Here is an 8,174-nt window from a genome sequence, read left to right as displayed (position 1 = left end):
ATGTGAATTATGTGTACTTAAGACTGATTGTGTCGGTAACGATTCTAGGGCGTATTTGAACAATTGGTAAACGAGTAAATTAATTTTACCGAGCAAACCAAAGGTGAGTTCACTGCACTTTTCCAAGCATGCGCCCCGGTGGTTTGGGACATCTGGTAAACGTTTCTAAAGGGGATACTAGGTAAACTGTTTATTTGGGATGTTGGTTATTGAACACAGTATAAATTATGTAAGACCCCATACATCTACCGTGTTGCTGAAGAAGCAACGAGGTATTTAGTTGATAGCGCTATTAGGTTTGGCACCCTCACACCGAGCCGAAAGGACGGGCGTGAACTATTTACCTGGACTTCATGACCAATGCCTAGTTAGAGGCATTGGGGTTGGGCATTCTCATCGTGTACATATAAGACCCCTTACATCTATTCAAGGTTGTTTGATACCTTGACCTCATGACCAGTGCCTAAATGGAGGCATTGGGGTTGGGCATTCACATCTAGTCGCCACATATGGTAATCGAGTTAATAACAACATCAAATCAAATCGTTTAACTGTTTCATACACATATCTGGTAACGAAACGCGTTAACAAAACGTTGAACTCACCAGCGTCGTCTGACACACTTGTTTGCATGCTTGTAGGTCGTTAGCTGTCTTGCATTGGAACTTGCTGTCTGGAGTAGCTGGAGTGGACATGGGTCGACTGAATGGATTATGTTTTTGATTTCTTGATACAATACTTTGGTTTTGAAACGGTTTAATTTTGCTTCCGCTGATTACTTTGGTTTTCACTTAAACTGGATGATGGTATTTTTATTAATAATTGAGAACTTTATTTTGAAACATGTGTGGGTTCAATGTAATTAGTGGCTCATTGTTGGTACATCACACGCCTATCAGGGACACTCCCTAGGTGGTATTTTGGGGGTGTGACACAACTCTTGTTTGATGCTATTTGTAATAATGGAGTCCAACATAGTATTTTATACTTGTGTTGAACCCTTTCTTCCATGTCTATAATCATCAAGAACAAAGCTCACTTGATGGCATATCACTGTCATCAGTCTCTTTTTCTTGAATATTTGTCCATCTCATCCAGCAAAATATTATTGAGTTAACCCCCTCAGAAAAAGGATCCATTTCAGTGAAAGCTTTGACATCTGTGGCATTTTAAAGGGAGTAGTTTCTAGAGGATATGGCGTTTTTGTGTTTTTCTGGGTGTGATTAACTTCATTATGTATAGACCCCTCTCTTATAGGAGTTTTTTGGCGCAAGGCGGGACTTTTTATTGTAATAAATGATAGTAATAAAGTAAGTGTCTTTTCAGTTACTGCTTTTTGTATTTACTGTGTTGATAAGCTTTTATCAGTTTTATAGGTTATAGACGTCCCATCTTCTAAGTTTGGCGTTTTTTTTAAATGGCCTTATGCAGACCACATGACAAAATACAATAACGGAGTAAATAAAATATTAAGCAGGAAAAATATTTTTTGTTATTTTTGGCGTTTTGTTTGGGTTAACCATTTTTACTATTATTTTGGTGTTTTGCTAATAAAGATAGAAATATATCATTTAATTATCTTAAAAAAAAGAAGATTACATAGAAGAAAAAAAGAGGAAAAAAAATTAAAATCCTTCGTCAGAAGGTACTTTATCTGAATAGTATCCATCACTTGTGTCATCTTCTTCCTCCTCGGAGTCTTCATCTTGGTCTTCATCCATGTCATCACATTCACCTTCATCAGCTTCTTGTTCCTGAAGATTCTGAAGTCTCCACCTGAAGATGTCTTGCATTAACTCCAATTTTGAGTCTATTTCTGTGTTGGTACAAGTGGCGTTATGCAATTCTTCCATGAAACCCAATCGCTGCTTTGTCATGATGTTCTCTAGCCAGTAGACTTCCTGCTTTCCGCTGTCATATGTAACCGTCACCATGTCTGTTTCATCATCAAAACACCATGATGTCATGACAGGGTCTGGCTTCACATCTCCTTTGATTTGTCCAAATTTGCTGGTTAATGCTTTCATAAGCATATGCGTTTCATGGCATTCGTTGTCTAGAGCGATGCCAATGGATAAGATTTGCCTCTGTATCTCTTCTTCCATCTTCAGAATTGCCTTGACCGTCTTAACATACATCTTCCTTCTGTTGTCAAAGTGGAGGACGTATCGCCCGATTCCCAGAGTGTATCTCCACGAAACGATTGTTGCCATTTTTGGCATTTTGTTTACGTTGGCGTTTTTGGTTAACGATTTTTTTGAAGAAAACGGATAGATTGTAGTGATTATGGAAGCTATGTTTTACGTTTGTTTATATAATGATGTTTTTGGCGTGTAATTTAGGAGGGAATTTCTTCTAATAAATGTTAATAACTGAAATTCAGTTATTTGTGTTGTTTCATCTTCCTGTAATATTCAACGCGTTTTATTTTTAATTTTTGGCGTTTTGTTTTTAATGGCGTTTTATTTTTTTGTATGGCGTTTTATCATTTGATGGTGTTTTGAATATGAGGGGTAAAAGACCCTTTTACCCTTAATGAAGCGCGTCTCACATAGTAATATTGATGTTATTTACGAAAACACCACCGCGCAATCTAGTCCATGGATTGTTTTGATCTGACGATCCATAAGCGTTCTCACCGTTCTCACACTTTTCACCGTTTTCTCTAAATCCTGACCCTATATATATATATAATAAGTTAAATCACATACTTATAATAACTTTTAGAGTTAATTACTGTTTTCGTCCCTGTGGTTTGTCAAAAAACACTATTTCAATCCATTAGTTTAAAAATTGTGATTTCAGTCCATGTGGTTTCACTGTCGTAACCATTTCAGTCCACCTAGTAACCATTTCAGTCCCTGTACTTAACAGAATAATGGATTGAAATGGTTACGAAAGTGAAAGCACAGGGACTGAAATCGCAATTTTTAAACTAATGGACTGAAATAGTGACTTTTGACAAACCACGGGGACGAAAAGAGTAATTAACTCTAACTTTTATTAGTTTATTTCTATGTGATAGCGTTAGTGGTCCTAAATACGACCCAACATATTACCCTCCTAAAACAATTAACACTTAACTTATAAACTCCTCATATACCCGAACATTTGTCCTATCTTAAGGACATTTGTCTTGACAACGAAATAAAAACTAAAATTTGATTCAAGATACAAAACGATCAAGTTACTTAGTCAAGTCATGATAAAAAAATTTCCTTTGCACTTGAGAAAAGATTACTTGTGAAGTCAACACCAAGATGATGATAAAGAATATAAAAGTCTACTCTTTCTTATGAAACTGCGAAAAGGCAATATGGAAGACGATCAAGTAATAACAATTGTCTTGACCTTGAGAAATGAAAATTAGAATTAGATTATCTTGTTCTATATGGATCATTTGTTAATCGTCAGGACATTTGTGCTGACCAAGAAACATGGTTGTAAAAATTCAAACAGGCGTCAATTAATCCTCGATTAAACTTGATTAATTACTGATTAATTCCAATTAATTCCGATTAACCGTTAGTTCCCATCCCACTGGTCGACTAGCGACTAGAGATTTCTACAACCATGCCAATAGATGAAAATTAGAATTACATTCAGATACAAAATGACTAAGTTACTTAGCCAGGTCATGATAAGAAAATCTCACCTTCACTCAAGAAAAGTCTACTCATTCTTATTGTCACGACCCCAGACCCGGTTTTACCCGGTTCAGAAGACGCAGGATAGAAACCCGTGGTATTGGTGTTTAATTAGGCAGCGGAAATTTTAACAGGATCGTTTAAATCGAAAACACCCAATTATTTTATTTCACATTTTGGGACAAACCCCGTAATTTACAATAAAGGAATTTCTCGAGGAAATTCCCTGTTTACAAAAACATGTTTATTTATTTACTGAGCCACTTTATCCAAGTTGGTAGTGCTACGCGGCACTTTTCCTCGTTCACAGTAAATCACCTGAAACATGTTTAAAAAGATTTTATCAGCGGGGAAATACTGGCGAGTCATTCCATTTGCATAAAACGACACATTGTTATAGATTACAGTATTAAGAGCGATTACAATTGCCCCTATCTTATAATTAGCTGGTTCAGTTGTCACTCGACCGGATCTATGACTGTGGTCATACCACTATTGGGTCCGTTCACCCAATAGTGACGAGTATCACTATTTAGGTCCTTTCACATAACAGTGATAAAACAGTAGTAATTGTGCACAATACCCCACTTACTGCCAGTAATTTAAGATAACAAAGACTTAATCCTATAACTGGAAAACATTTAGGTATTGTAAAGCACTTTTGATAAAAGAGAATAACTCACATTGCAAATTTAGTTGGACAGAGTTTCGCCTACTGATTAAGCTTCGTAACCTAGTTAAATAACAATGCACACGAAACTAGGTTAGTAACTTAATACAACATTTACGATAAACTCACGAAATCAAACCCGTCACGACGAATGACAAAGAATAGCTCGAGTTCGGGCAGCACTTAAACATCAATTGGATCGGCTTCAATCGATCGGACATTGTATCGTAGCAGTGATCGAGTTATTACCCTGTAATCATAGCAACGTTTCCCTACGTTGAACGTGATTTTTAAGCAGAAAGATAGTGATTTTGATGAATTTCTCGAGCACAGACGAAATGCCATGCACATCCCATTTATAGCTGAAAATTGGGTTTGTCGCGGCCCGCATAAACTCAGAAGGAATCCTACGTGGCCCGCGAGGGCCACCCTAGCTACGGCTAGGGCTGCCGTGTCACTCCGTAGGTCCGCCACGTGTCTGACACGTGGCCTAAAGCTTATCCGGAGAACTTTCAAGCAGTCGCGCCCCGCGTAAGCTTTCCTTAAGTCTTACGCGGCCCGCGACAAACCAACAAATTTTGAATTTCTTGATTTTTCACAAGGATTAGGGTTTTAGGGGTCCGGGTTTTCACTTACGGAGTGTTGTGGGACATTTTATTGCGGGTCCTTACATCCTCCCCACCTTATTTAAAATCTCGTCCTTGAGATTTACTGAAAATAGGTAAGGGTACTTTCGCTTCATTTCTGATTCCAGTTCCCATGTGTACTCAGGTCCTCTTTTTGAATCCCACTTTACTTTGACTAGTACCAATCTTTTGTGTTTGAGGAATTTAATTTTTCTGTCTTCTATCTGGAGCGATCTCTCAACAAATTTTAACTTTTCATTTACCTCTATATCTTGAAGAGGTAGTACCAGGGATTCGTCAGATAAACATTTCTTAAGATTGGATACTTGAAACACATCATGTACCCCAGCTAGTTCTTCTGGTAGTTGTAAGCGATAGGCAACTGGTCCTATTCGTTGGGTATCTGCGAATGGTCCTATGTACCTTGGACTTAGCTTTCCCTTCTTACCCAACCGAATTACCCCTTTCCAAGGAGAAACTTTCTGTGACACCCCAGGAAAATCAGGAAAACAACGCAACTTAACTAGCTTCCTCAGTAACCACGCACTAAATTTCGGGACGAAATTCTCTTAACAGGGGGAGAATGTGACAACCCTCAAAATCCCATGTATTCCGTACAAATTATTAATGATAATTAAAGTGTCTGACGACTGTGTGGAATTACTTAACTGCTTTCTGATATCTGTGTTATGCTTACACGTATTTGTTAATATCCTAAGGAATATGCTAGGAATATGCTAGGAATATGCTAAGGAATATGCTAAGGAATATGCTAAGGAATATGCTAAGGAATATGCTAAGGAATATCCTAAGGAATATGCTAGGAATATGCTAAGAATATGCTAGGAATATGCTTGGAATATGCTAGGAATATGCTATATGGAAGATCTTATAAATACCACCATTCCACCAAAACTCTCTTTCTCTCCTCTCCTCCCTAGCTCACGGCCGAGACCCCCCTTGAACACACCACCATTTTCGGCTCTTGATCTCCTCATTCCAAAGTTATACAAGTGTTACGGGTCACGCATAAGGAGTCTTGGAGCTAACGGAAGGCGAAGGACCTCTCTATCTTGCTTTTATCCACCTCTTTTTCGCATAGTTTCTTCCCTATCCTTGTGCTAGTTGTAAGTGCTTCTAATCAACTTCTTGTTCATGTTTGATGTGGTTAATAAGAGATTAGTCGGTTAAAAATTGTGAACATACAAGATCAAAATCTAAAAGTCTACTAAAATGATGAACAAGGTGGTTAATGGATGAATATTAGTGTAAAGCATGTAGATCTTGTGTGATTATGATTATTGGTTGATTATCTGATGTGTTGCTGGATAATATTAATGTTTGATGTTGTTGTGAATACTAAACTTGTTAACGGTAACGATCGAACACGATTTAGAAGGTTAAACACTAAAAATCAGAATCTGTCCAAGTTTTACAGCCAACTTCAGTTGGCTGTAAACAGGTCATAAACCTAACGAAAAACTGATATTTTGACTCTAAAATGTGATATTAGGAAATACGGTTCTAATGGCACCGGAATCGTAATTTTTGGACTCCGTTTACTATTTTTAAAGTATTAATTTGTAACAGCAACTTAAGCTGGATTTTTACAGCAATAAATGGGTGTCGTACTTTCAGTCATAACCTGAGTTTTGTGATGAATCGGACCATGAAATTTGTACAGTAGATGACAACCGATGCATGTGTAATTACCCCACTGGAATTTCGTAAATCGGACACTCGATGAATTTTTAATAAATTGTTCCGTGGACTGTGGTCAGAAATTCATAAATCTGAGTTCAGTCCGGAATATGATTTTTTATAAAATATTGGTAGTGAACCGGACCCCGATATTTTCACACAATAAAATATGGAAAGTTTAAGACAACCTGTAAAAATATGGGAATTTTTGGAATAGTTTAACTATTTTATTAAAACATCCGAAAACAGCCGGTTTTGAATATAAATGCTGAATTGAGATAAGTTGTGACTTGCGTGTCTAAATGTCGAGTATGCTATCCGTGAATGATCTAACATGTTATATATGTTATGTGCATTATCGTATGTTTGATTTTGAGTGGGGAATGGATGGGAAACTTAGAGGGCATAAACCGTTAAAGTGATGCATGTTATGTGATAGATACGTGTAGGAACTTTGTGTTCTATTTGAAAGCCACTAAATGACTAACTGGTAAATCATACTAGGACGTGATTGACCGACCTTGACTGTTAGCTATATTGAGAATCTAACCGAGCAAACTGAGGTGAGTTCACACTCTTTCCAAGGCATGGGATTCCCAGGGGTTTGGGAATGGGATTAATTAACTAGTTGTACTATCATTACTATTAAACTACTTTTTACTGTCCTCGGATTGAAGGGCACGTACGTAAAACCTACGTACACGATCATAAGACCATCAACTCTATCACTTTAAGTCCCTCATTTATCGACTTAATCGCCGAGGCCTATGGCGAGCGGGTCATTAGTTAATAGCGCTATTAGGTTTAACAAACCTCACATCGTGCCAGTCGGACGGGCGTGTACTAATGGACTATGGGCAAAGGGTCAATGCTGATAGACATTGACTTAGGGCACCTCTTATATTTTCGTAGCAGTCGATACGCGTGGTCTAGTAACACATGGGAAACCCCCACTAATCTTCGCAAACATGTCAGAAAGACCGCGATGCAAACTCATACGATACATGGTTTTCAAAACGAACAGATGATTTACAAAACGAATGCTATAACTAAACAACCAACTGTGAATTCACTCAACTTTGTTGTTGACTCGTGTTACATGCCTTACAGGTCGTTAAATGCTTGGAGCTTGCACGAGGAAGGAGTCGTTGTGGGATACGGACTGTCATGTTCCGTAATAAACACTTAATCCTTATGACTTATTAAATCTACGTTTTGGACTTCAAACTTATGGACTACGAACTTATATTTTGGTATCACGTATTATGCTTCCGCTGTTTAATTTAAAACTTGGTTAACTGGCTTTTGGTCACCAATTGTATTGTGGTTGGTTTTATTTACTTAAATACGTTGTTCAATATGATTGGTGGCTCGATCCTGGTCACGTCACGCCTCCAAGCGGTGGTACTCCGCATGGTGGATTTTGGGGGTGTGACACTTTCAACAACACCTTATCACCAATTTGGAATTCCAGCGGCTTACGTCGATTATCTGCATAACTCTTCTGGCGATCTCGAGCCGTTTTCAGTC

General features: G+C 37.9%; 1 long non-coding RNA gene across 1 annotated transcript; it reads left to right on the top strand.

Moving 5' to 3' along the window:
• Positions 1-7,163: 7,163 nt before the first annotated feature.
• Positions 7,164-7,960, top strand: LOC118492561. The gene is made up of 2 exons (XR_004894517.1): positions 7,164-7,207; positions 7,755-7,960. It is a non-coding gene; the product is annotated as an uncharacterized LOC118492561 (long non-coding RNA).
• The last annotated feature ends 214 nt before the right edge of the window (positions 7,961-8,174 follow it).

Source organism: Helianthus annuus, chromosome 5 (genome assembly GCF_002127325.2).
Source record: "Helianthus annuus cultivar XRQ/B chromosome 5, HanXRQr2.0-SUNRISE, whole genome shotgun sequence".
NCBI classification, from domain to species: Eukaryota; Viridiplantae; Streptophyta; class Magnoliopsida; order Asterales; family Asteraceae; genus Helianthus; species Helianthus annuus.
This window is presented reverse-complemented; position numbering and strand designations above follow the sequence as displayed.